This window comes from Trichosurus vulpecula, chromosome 5 (assembly GCF_011100635.1).
Source record: "Trichosurus vulpecula isolate mTriVul1 chromosome 5, mTriVul1.pri, whole genome shotgun sequence".
In the NCBI taxonomy this organism is placed as follows: domain Eukaryota; kingdom Metazoa; phylum Chordata; class Mammalia; order Diprotodontia; family Phalangeridae; genus Trichosurus; species Trichosurus vulpecula.
In genome coordinates, this window is record NC_050577.1 from 296,150,757 (window position 1) to 296,163,527 (window position 12,771).

Below are 12,771 nucleotides of genomic sequence, written 5' to 3' on the forward strand. Positions count from 1 at the left end.
GGCTGACACATCGACCCTGGCTAAGTGGCTTCACCCATCAGTGCCCCAGAGAACTCCCTAAGACTTCGGTTTGGGAGAAAGTGCTACCCTGCAGCCAGCAGTGAAAGGACTTCCCTCGTACACCAATGAAATCAGAGGGCCAGTCTCCCCAGCCCCACCTCCACCCCCAGAAATGTAATAGGTGTCAGAGTTGTGGGTGTTTGTGCCTTTTCTCCTTTTGGATCTCTTGCAAAAGCAGTATCTTATCTCACTTTCCTAGCTCCCAGAACCTAATCACATTCTCTGTCCGGTGTTTGGTGACTGAATCAATGAGACACAGAGGCAATATTCAAACTCAGAGTTTCTCCTTCCAGTGCCAATGTTCATTCCCCATGGAATGACTCAATGGAATGGGCTCAAACCCAGTCTCTAGACGCTAAATTCACCACCCTTCTCATTAGGGAAAAGACCTTGTCTTATCTAAACTGTGTGTCTCCCTCAGGAGGCTCCCTGCCAGCCTCTAGGAATCAATGTTTGTTAGGCCAAAGACCTTCCCAAAACCACCCTAGCCCAAAGCTACTGGGGCCCCTTTCTCTAAGGATGATGAAATGCTCTTAACAGTTACCCTGCCCAAGGGTGCCCCAGCCTACTCTCCAAGAGAGGGGAGCTCAACCAGGATGTGCCAGAGTTCCAGAAGACTGCCCTTCCCCCCACTCACCAACTCCCCCTAAAAGAAGGTGACTGAGAACTATATGTGGAAACACAGGGCCGGCAGGGACCTTGGACATGTCAGCTGCCAGCTAAGTAAACAAAACGACTCTGGCAAGCTCTCCAGCTTCAGTGTCAGAGACCTTGAGAGGGGCCTGGCCCCCTTAATGCCCTGTCCCAGCCTGTCCCAGACCAGCATACACTCACCACCGAAACTGCCCTTCCTCTAGGGAGCATCAAGCCTGCTTAACCCCTTCAGGACAGCACAGGGAAGAGGCTCTAACAGTTATCAGATCCTTAGAGCTGGAAAGGACCTTAGAGGTTATAGGGTCTAACCTTCTGGCTTGACAGATGAAGAAACTGAGATCCAGAGAGGTAAACATTTCACACCAGAAGAAAGTAACAGAGTTAGAATTCCAGCACAGTTCCTCTGATTCCAAAATTCAGCCTTCTTTTCACTCATGTTTTGTCACCTTGTAATTAATCCCCATTGACCAGCAGATTATAACTCCCTGAGGACAGGAATTTTTGTCTTACTTGATCTTTTTGTATCCTCCAGCTCTCTGAAGAAAAAATGTAGCAAAGGATTCCCTCAGGGAAATGTGGAATGTAAAATGTGTGTGCACATATATGTGTGTATATGTATATATACATATGTATGTGTGTGTACGGGGGCAGGGGGGCTGGTCATGTGTCTCGGTCCACCTATTATAGTTGGGCGTTTGAGAGTTGTCTTGATATATCTTCTGTATCAGGGGAAAAGGAGGAAAGCTTCCAGCACCTTAGGTGGACCTCCGCAATGGTAAACTTAATGGGAGGACATGAACAACCTTCACAAGCATGGGTACATGTTGAGGAGGTGAAATATCTATCTATGGAGGGATCAGTCAGCTCTTTGGAGTATCTCCCTCAGCATCAAGCACAGGGTTCTATATGTAGAACATCGGAATCAATCACATGACATTGGAGACACCAGCAGAGGAGCGCCCAGCATGACGTGCTTCCATCAAAGAAGGTGCTGTGCTCTATGAGCAAAGTAGAATTGCAGTAGCAAATTTAGAGACATCTCTACTCCAAATAATCACATGGACTATTTGTGCCCAATCTGTGGTAGAGCCTTCTGAGCTGGTACTGATCTGGGCAGCCATAGTTGGACATACTGTGTCTTGACCCCAACGTCATGATGTCATGGTTGTCTTTGAGAACAAAGGACAACAACCATTACCATAAGAGGCCTAAAACATTTTTGTTGAATGAATGAATAAGTGAGTAAATAAGTGCATCTCTCCGGTTCTTGCCAGCCAGCGCCAACATTCTATGTCTGATTCATGGGGATTAGGATAATCTGATAATGTCTGTGACAGTATCTGTGTCTTCTCCAGGCTACTAACATCTTATCTAGATGTTAAAACCCTGGAGAAGACAATGGGGAGAGATATGTCTTCAAATACCTGAAACACCACATGGAAAGAAAGGATTAAATTTGTTCTGCTTGGTTCTAGAGGGCAAAACAGAAGGACAGGAGGCAGATATCAGCTTGACATGAGGGCAAAGCTCTTTACAATCAGAGCCATCCCACAATGGAATTGAACAGCTTCTTTAAGCAGTGAGCTCCCTGTCCTTAGAAATACACCAGCAAATGATGGCCTGTTTGTTGGTGATTCGAGGAAATGAAAAGAAATGTTCAAGGCTTAGTGGTCACCTGTCTAGGATGCACAAGGGGATGGGTACCAGGGACCTCTAAGTCATTCATAAAGTACATAGCACAGAGCCTAGCACATAGTAGAAGCCTGCTAAATACATGTTACCTTTCCCTTACCCTCTAAGGGGGTTCCACCTCTGAAATGCTATGAGTCTGATATTAAATTACCCACCCTGATAGGGCCAGCTTAGTGTCCAATTAGTCAAGTATTTATTAAATACCTACTGTGTGCCGGGGACTGGGAGATCCAAAGCCAAAAGTCTTTGCCCGCAAGGTGCTTACATCCTAATGGTTCATCTCAGAGTATTTGCTTTCAGCAAAGGGAAGAGAGATATTTGGTCTCTGCCTTTGGGGAGCTCACATTCTTCTTAGGACCATCAGACTAATGATACCTAGGCTATAAACTGGACATACACACACACACACACACATACACACCCTACCTTGAATGGGGTGCTAAAGGGTAAGGTGAGACGAGAAGTTTTGTAGGAATTCAGAGAAGGGTTAGATCAGTGTGGGAGGGAGGAGCCCTAAGAGACTGCTTGGGCCCTCCCTCTGAGATAACCTAACAACTACTCCCTATAAAATACCTTGTAAACACCTAATTGGGGCATCAAGGTGGCACCATAGCACACAGAACACCAGGCTTGAAGTCAGGAAGAACTGAATTCAAATTTGACCTCAGATACTAGCTGTGTGACCCTGGGCAAGTCACTTCACTCTGTTTGCCTCAGTTTCCTCATCTGTAAAATGAGCTGGAAAAGGAAATGGCAAACCACTCCAGTATCTCTGCCAGGAAAACCCAAACAAGGTCACAAAGAGTCAGACCCAAGTGAAATAATCGAATGACCACAAACACCTAATTATTTACCAGAACTCAGAGGACAGAGACCTTTTTTTCCTCCTTCCTTTGTATCTCCAGTAGTTAGAGTATAGTAAGTGCTTAAAAGTTTGTAGATTGACTGAGGACTGCCATGTGATAAGTTCCTGGGAATGATGAGTGATGCAGAGAATGCCAGAGTTGGGAGGGGGCCTTAGAATAGGAGGTAAACACCCTGAGTTGGGAGGATGGGCTTGACCATAACTCTGGAGTCCCTGGAGAGAAAAGATTGTAGAATACCAGAGGTAAAAAGGATCAGAGAGAGATCACCTAATCTGATGTCTCATTTGACAGAAAAGAACATTCAGAGGTCATCTAAGCATCAATTCACCAGTCAAGAAGCCCTACCTGGACCTCAACCTACTTTTCCAATGTTTTTATTGCACATTGTTCCCCTTCATATGCTCTACTGTCCCACCAAACTGTGCTCACTGCCCACATTTTCCTATTTCCACACCTTTGCACATGCTGTCCCTTATGCTAGGTATTCTTTCCTATCTTCCACCTTGTTGTTCAGTCATGTCCAACTCCTCATGACCCCGTTTGAGGTTTTCTTGGCAGAGATACTGGAGTAGCTTGCTATTTCCTTCTTTAACTAATTTTACACATGAGTAAACTGAGGCAAACAGGGTGAAGTGACTTTCCCAGGGTCACACAGCTAGTAAGTGTGTGAGGCTGGACTTGAACTCAGAAAAAATGAGTCTTCCTGACTCCAGGACTGGTGCCCTATGCACTATGGTGCCACCTAGCAGCCCTTAGAATACCTAGCTTCCTTCAAAGCTCAGCTCACACATCAGTTCTCATATAAGGCCTTTCCTAAGGCCTGTAGTGAAAGCCTCCCTGAAAGCCTCCCCTCACCCCCACAGATCCTTTGTATCTATCTTATGCCTCTCCTCCCCCACACGCAGATACTTTGTATCTATCTTATATCTTTTCATCTCGTTATATCCTGCTTCCTTCGGAAGAACATACGCACAGAGGGCAAAACAGGACAGGAGACAGATATCAGCTTGACATGAGGGCAAAGCTCTTTACAATCAGAGCCATTCCGCAATGGAATTGAACAGCTTCTTTAAGCAGTGAGCTCCCTGTCCTTAGAAATATGCCAGCAAATTACATGCTTCCTTCAGAAGAAAGTAAATTTCTTGAGGGCAGGGACGGTTTCATTTCTAACTTGGCATGCCCAGGCCCTATCATAGTGCTTGGCACTTAACAAATCTTTTTTTATTTTTTTTTTTTTTTGCAGGGGGGAAGGCAGGGCAATTGGGGTTAAGTGACTTGCCCAAGGTCACACAGCTAGTAAGTGTGTCAAGTGTCTGAGGCTACATTTGAACTCAGGTCCTCCTGACTCCAGGGCCGGTGCTCTACTCACCGTGCCACCTAGCTGCCCCTGGGAAGATCACTTTGGCAGCTGAGGGGAGGGTGGACTGAGGAGGGCAGACCCTCCGAGCAGCTAATGCACTAATGCAGGTGTGAGGAACTGGTACTGACAATAGTAATAGGGATGTTCAGTCAGTCAATCAATAAGCACTCATTAAATTAGTTAGCTACTATGTGCCAGGCCCTGTCCAGGTAGAGTGGTTGAGAGCTAATGGAGCCGTTCTGGGGGAAGGATAGTTAGCTTCATTTTGGGGATGTTGAGATAGCTCAGAAGGCAATAAATAATAATATCTAACATTTATAATCTGCTTTAAGGTTTGCTAAGTGCTTCCTCATCTGATCCTCACAACTCTGGGAAGTAGGTGCTATCCCCACTTTACAGATGAGGAAATAGAGGCAGACAGATTAAGGGACTTGCACAGGGTCACACAGCTAATAAATGCCTGAGGCAGGATTTGAACTCAGGTCTTCCTGACTCTGGGTCTAGCAGCTTTCTATCCAAAGTGTCACCTAGCTGCCTAGCTAGAGAAGGGGGCACAGGATAGACCTTTGGGGCACCCAGATGAGGATCCAGCAATGGAGACTGAGGATTGGTCAGACAAGGAAGAGGAGAACCAGGGAGCACAGTGTCATGAAAACCTAGAGAGAAGAATCAAGGAAAAGAAGGCAATGGACAAGAGTTAAAAGCTGCAGGGAGGTCAGGAAGGATGAGGACAGAAAAAAGACAGTCAGATACCTCGAATCCTTTGTGTTGCATGATCTCTACACATATGCTTTTTGTCATTATTGGAATGGGAAGTACCTACATGCCAGGGTCCATGCCGAGCAGTGGGTGCATACCCAAGTCAAAGTCAGAGAGGGAGGGTCTCTGTCTTCTTGTCCCCGGTCCCAGGGATCCCTTAGATCCTGGAGGTGCTCAGAGCTCTGGCTGAGCCCTGGCTCCACGCCCACCTCCCTATCACTGCTTGACAGGCCCAGACTGGACAGAATGACCCATTGTTCCTTAGCCCCAACACTCTTCCTGTCCCCTCTGGGGACTAGCCAAGAACAAAGAGAAAGTCCAGCCCAGAGTCAAGGACCCCTCCTCACACAAACCCTTCCCCCTACCATTCCCTAGCCCCAGGCCCCAGAATAGCTCCCTGAAAGCCAACTCAGCAAGAAATACAGCCATCAGCAGCCTCAGAGCCACTTCTCCTGAATCCTCCTGCTGTTTCTTGCCACCTACCTGGCCAAACCAGAGCTGCTGACCCTGCCTGGTGCCCTACAGTTCTGTTGTTGGGTGCTACTGCCTATCTGACCAGCAGTAAGGGGGAGAGAGAGGAACCAATTCAATTTCTTTCCTTATTCCCAATTCAATTGAAAATCATAGAGCCATAAAGGGTCAGAACTGGAAGAGGCCTTAGAACATGAAATGTCAGGGCTGGGAGGAGTCTTAGAGACAGATTTTAGAACAGAGAATGTCAGAACTGGGGAGGTGGGGTACTTTTGAACCAATTAGAGCTAGGAAAGATGTCCTCAATCATCCATTCCAACATCTCCTTTCAGAGGTGGAAAGACTGAGCCCCAGAAAGGAAGTCTTTGCCCAGCTCACCTGCAACAGAGCCAGGACTAGGCTCCAACTCTCTGGCTGGGTTAGGGATCCAGGAATTCCCAACATCCCACCACACTGACTTTCTTAGTCGTCCTGCTCCACAGGAAGACAATAGCTAAATGAAAGAATCCCTCCTGACCTCGCCCTCCTTCATGATCACACTTCCCTGGAGCCACAAAGGGGAGTCTGAGCCTGATGAAGTCAGACTGGAGTTGGGGGTCTCAGCACGAGCTTCCCAAGAGCCCTTTCCCAGTGTCTGGAAGTCCAGCGACATTTCCGGCCTCTGACAGCTGTTCCTGCTCTAATGGGTGTCTCCCGAAGAAGCCCAGCCAGTACAACCCCCGCCTCCGCCCCCACCCCCTACACCCGACAATGTTTACTGTTGGTGGCCCGATCTGACTCTCCTTCCCCCAGCCACACACTCACACTCCATGTCACCCACTCTCACACTCCCTTTATCCTAGCCTCACACACCTTCTTAAAGCCTTGGTCATCTATCTTCTTCTTCCCTTTGCCTCTCAATTGGTCTCAGTTGTATCATTCACTGTCGCTGACTTCAGGTAAGACTCTCAGCTAGGCTTCAGTTTCCTGGAAAGTGAGGGCATTATAAGAACCAGAGCCATCCAGAGATTATGAACAGGCAGTTTTTAAAGGAAGATATCCAAGCTACCAACAGGCAAATGGGGGATGAAAAGAAATGGTCCAAATCACTAACAATTAAAGAAATATAAATTAAAGCAATTCTAAGGTTGTTTTTATCTCATATCCCATCTGACTGTCAAAGATGGCAAAAAAGAAAAATTAAGATTATTGGTGGGACTGCAGGAAAACGGGCACATTTAATGCACTATTGGTGGAACTATGAATCAGTCTAGACATTCTGGAAAGTAAATTTGGAACTACAGGCATACCTAGTTTGATTGAGCTTCACAGATATTGTTTGTTTGTTTATTCGTTTAACAGATTGAATGTCTGTGGTAGCCCTATATCCAGCAAGTTTATCAACACCATTTTTCCCACAGCATGTGTACACATCGTATCTCACATTTTGGTAATTCTCACAATATTTCAAACCTTTTCATCATTATTCTATCTATTATGGTGATCTATGATCCATGATCTTTGATCTTACTGTTGTAATTGGGGGGGCGGGGTGGGTCACAAACCAAGAACCCTGTAAAATGATGAACTTAATTGATAAATGTTGTGTGTGTTCTGACTGCTCCAGCGACCAGCCAATCCTGTGTCTCTCCCTCTCCTGGATCTCCCTATTCCCTGAAACACAACAATATTGAAATTAAGCCAATTAATAACCCTACAATGGCCTGTTAGTGTTAGAGTGATAGGAAGAGTCAATCAATGGAGCAAATTTCATTGTTATCTTATTTTAAGAAATTGCCTTCAGTAACCATCACCCTGATCAGTCAGTAACCACTGACATTAAGGCAAGACCCTCCACCAGCAAAAAGATCGTAACTTGCTGAAGGTTGAGATGTTGGTTAGCATTTTGTAGTAATAAAGTATTTTTTAAACTAAGGTATGTGCATTTTTAAACATAATATTACTGCATGCTTAATAGACTACAGTATAGTGTAAAGATCATATTTACATGCACTGGGAAACCAAAAAATTCATGTGACTTGCTTTATTGTGCTATCACCTTTATTGAGGTGGTCTGGAACCAAACCCTTACTATTGCCAAGGTGTGCCTATATGTCCAAAAGGTCAGTGACTATACATATTCTTTGACTGGACAATATTACTACTTGGCTTATACCCCCAGAGAGCTCAAATGAAGAAGAAAAAAGCCCACTCCTAAAATTGTTTGTGGCAGCTTATTTTGATGTACCAGAAACTAAGAGGGGGCCCATCAATTGGGAGATGACTGCACATATCATGGCATAAGAATATAATAGAATATGAATGTTCTGCAAGAAACAATGAACCAGTTGGTTTCAGAGAATTCAGGGAAAAATACGGGCAGGTAGGTGGGACAGTAGATAGAGTGCTGGACTTGGAATCAGGAAGACCAGAATTCAAATTCAGCCTCAGACACTTTCCAGTTGAATGAACCAGTTAAGTCACTTAACCTCTCTGACTGACCCAATTTCCCCATCTGTAAAATGGGGATGATAGTAGCCACCTCCCAAGGTTGTTGTAAGGATCCCATGAGATGCTCTATCATGTAAAGCACTTTGCAAAACTCAAAAATGTATAAGTTCTAGCTTTTATTATTATCAAGAAGAGCTCTGCTCTTCTATGTTGATTATAGATATTATTGATTGTATAAAACATTTGATTGTAATATGTGTTGCCTTCCTTCCTCGCCAGCCCACAGCTGGCCTCCAGAGAGTTCCACTCCCTAACTCTGCACACCGTCCCCCTAGTTCATCTGATAAAAAGAGTGTGTTTGGCAAAATGCCTTCACCAGCTTTTAGGAGGAATAGAAAACCAACATACCAAGGACAGGCTGCTGGAGTAGCCAGGGGAGCAGTCTCCATTCCCTAGAACAGGACCTTGCACATAGGAGGTGATTAGGGAGTCCTCGTAGGTACTAATGCCTGACTTTTACGCAGCATTTCAAAGTTTTCAAAGGATTTTACATATAGCACTTCACTTGAGTCTCACAACAAACCTAAGATGGCAGCCCTCCCATTGTTATCATAACCATTTTTACAGATTGAAAAAAAAAAACTAAGGTTCCGAGAAGTTGTGACTTATCCAGGATCACACAGCTAGTAAGTGGCAGAGCTAAGATTCACACCCAGTCAATCAAAACTCACTCAATCAATATTTATTAAGCACCTACTGTGTGCCTGGTGGACCCCTGGGTGGTGCAATGGATAGAGCACAGGGCCTGAAGACATGAAGACTCATCTTCCTGAGTTCAAATCTGACCTCAGACACTTCCTAGCTGTGTGATCCTGGGCAAGGCACTTCACCCTGTTGGCCTCAGTTTCCTCATCTGTACAATGAGCTGGAGAAGGAAATGGCAAACCACTGCAGTATCTCTGCCAAGAAGATCCCAAACGGGGTCACGAAGAGTTGGATACAACAGAAACAATGGAACAACTGAAACAACTGAACATCAGGCACTGTACTAAGCCCTTATAAGCAACTAATTAATTGCTTATATTAATTAATGCTTATATTAACTAAATAATTAACTAATTAATATTAAGCAATGACTAAGTATAAATTCCTGTTTTAAGCACTAGAGACACAAAGACACAAAAGAAACAATCGTTGCCCTCAAGGATCTTACATTCTATTTGGGGGAAACAGCATGAACATAAGTGGGGGGGCACAAAGTTAGGAGCAGGAAAGGAGAGAGTAAGAAAGGCTTTCATGTAGGTGTCACTAGAGCTGAGTCTTAAAGAAAATAGGGATTCTGAGAGGTGATGGTGAGGAGGGTGTGCATTCCAAGCATGGGGTAAGCAAAGACAGGGAGATGGGAGATGGAATATCGTATAGAACAAATAGCTAGAGGCCCCCTGTGGCTGAATCATGGAATACATATAATAAGCCTGGAAAACTAGTCTGGATCCCAGGACATCTGAGAGCCCATCTAATCCTTTTTTCCTTTCACCATAGGAAGGAAAAGATTTAGGCAGGGCCTTGAAGGACAGAAGAGACTTGGATATACAGAGAAAAGTGGGAAGGGAATTCCAGGCTTCAAAAATTGTAGTAACTTAGGCCCAGTCAAAATCTCATATGACTCCCACTCATGCTTCATATAGTGGCTAGAGTATTGGCTCTGCATTCAGAGGCCCTGGGTTCAGATCCTGTTTCTGATGTTACTTGTGTGACCTTGGGCAAGTCATTTCTCTGGACCTATTTCCTAGGCCATAGAATGAGGGGGGTGGGCTAAATGGTCTCAGAGGGCACTTTCTATATCTAGCATCTAATGACACTTCCTCCCATAGCTTTTCTCCAGGCAGGCTAGAAGTCCAGGCTCCTGAATAGATAATTTTCCAGTGTCCTCTCCTCCCAGCCACACCTCCTCCTAGCCCCACCGAAAGGACAAATGCTCCATTGTTTCTAGGCTCAGCATCTTCCCCACCAGAGCTAAGGAGCTCAGGTGAAAACGAAATCAACATAGCAAACTCCCCCAGAGGACACAGCTACTTCCCCTGCCTTGCTCCACAAAATAATTATAAAAGTAACTAATCTATCAGCCATTTATGGAGCATCCCCTGGATGTCCCACCCTGTGTGGGCATTAGAGAAGAAGATGTCATCCTGCCCTGGAGAACAGAACAATGTGATGGCAGAGACAGGAAGCAATTCCAAATTATGGAACAATAGCAGCCTGAAGAGAAAACAAAAGCTCTGAGTACAATCATCAAATGTTTGAGCTATAACTGGCCACGGAGAATGGACTGTCACGCCTGGGAGGGGCCACCTTAGAACAAAGGATGTCAGTCCTGAGAGGGACCTTAGAAAACACAATGGAATAGCAGGGGGAGCATAGAATGTCTGAGCTTTGAATGTCGGGAGTTTTAAATAAATAATAAAAGAGCTGGGAGGGACTTAAGAATAGGCAATGTCAGAGACGAAATAGTTCTTAAAGCAAATAATATCAGAGCTAGAAAAGACCTTAGAATATGGAATATTTGGAGCTGAGAAGACCCTTAGAACATGGAATGTCAGAGCTGGGAGGGACCTTAGACAGGGGATGTCAGAACTGGAAGGGAACTTAGAACATGGAATGTTAAGCTGGGAGGGAGCTCAAGGAACAGAGAATGTCAGAGCTGGGAGGGGCTTTCAGAACATAGGATGTCAAAGCTGGGAGGAGCCTTAGAATGTGGGGTGTCAGAGCTGGGAAAGGCCCTAAAGCCCGGGCAATCCAACCTGTTCAGTGATGTAACTACAGAGTCTAAGGGCTGTGGCCCTTGCAAAAAGAGATGAGATGGAGGACACAAGGTGGAATGTGGTAGAGTGGGAGTGTTCTGATTGTCTCAGTGTCCTTCTGTGATTTACTCAACACCAAGGCTTCCCTGCTTCTCTCCTACCTCCCTCTCCCTCTCCTACTTCCCTTTCCCAACTGTTTCCTCTCTGCTCTTTCCAGGGTGGGGGTAGGGAGGGCCTGAGCCAGTCCAGCAGTTGACTTCACGTGGGTATGATAGGGTGAGGACAGGCCTCCTGCCAATGGCCTCTATTGGCTAACACTGGCCAGAGACAAGAAGCTTTTAGAGGCATAGGTGGGGGGTGGACAGCTGAGCAGGGAGGCCAATGGCTGGACCAACAGGCAGACCGATGAGGGAGCCAACTGAATGTCTAGTAGATGTGTGAGTGTGGATGGACAGATGGATGGGCTGCTGGATGCATAGGCAGGTTAGTGGACAGAAAGATAGATATCCAGTTGTACAGCCTGAGCAGTGAGTATAGATGAGCAGAGAGATGGAGGCACATGCCATCAGGTGAGCTGACAGACCAATGGAAAGAACGGGCAATATAACATGGTGGAGGGAAGGGATAGGATGGAAGAGATGACCACTGCCCTGGCTTTAATTGGAGGCCAGACCTGAGCATCCTCATGGGCAGCTATCAGGGTGATGGGTTGAACACTACCTTTGTGGGCAGGGTGATGCCACCAGTATTGTCTCCTCTCTATTCTCCGTGTCCATTCCCCAAGCCCCAAATCCCTCCCTTGCATTCCCTACTTCAACCCATCTGATCTGAGACAGGGAAGCTAACTAGCTAGGGGAGTCTATGGCCATAGCCTGAAGGGAGCCCCTCCCACCTTCCCTAGAGAGGGAAAGAAATGGGGGAGGGGGAGATAGCAGGCAGCCCTTTCCCCAAGGTAGTCTCCCCCTGCCCCCATCTGGAAGGGATTCGTTCTGCATTCTGCAGCCCAGGGATGATGACTGTGCAGCCCACATTTAACCCTTGAGTTGCACCCAGGCTGTTGGCAAGGGTGTCCTGATGATCTTGATAGTCTGGCCTCATTCTAACCCTGTTCGATTAGATTGGTTGGGGGAGGATCATTAGTGAGACAGGTTGGACCTGACATGTTCCCCTTCACCTCCTCCAGAAGCGCAAACTAAGGCAGAAAAACCTAGAGTAAAAGCATTTATAGATGCCATCCCACAAGCATTTTTACATGCCTACCATGTTCTGTGCCAGGTACTGGGGATTAAAAAAAAAAAAGAAGCCTTTCCTTCAAAGTACTTAGATTCTAATAAGGGAAGCCAGTGTGTATAGGGAAGCAGTGCCCAGGCATGGCCATGTCACAGAAATGTTGGATGGGGCCATTTGGAGAGTAGATTGACACCCCCCCACACACACACACAAAGACAGAATCTATCTGATCAGGGTTTCAGAACTGGGGGTGGGGAGCTGGAGAGGGTCTGAGGGTACGAGAAAGAGGGGTAGATAGCTGCGGGAAAAAAAAAGTTGAGAAGACTGAGGTTGAAGGAAATAGGGAATAGAGATGCTGGAAATATGGCCTGGGCCAGCCTGGAATGGTGAAGGTGGGGCAGTCACCATTTGGGGCATCAAGACCCCGTGGCAGACATTCAGGGGATAA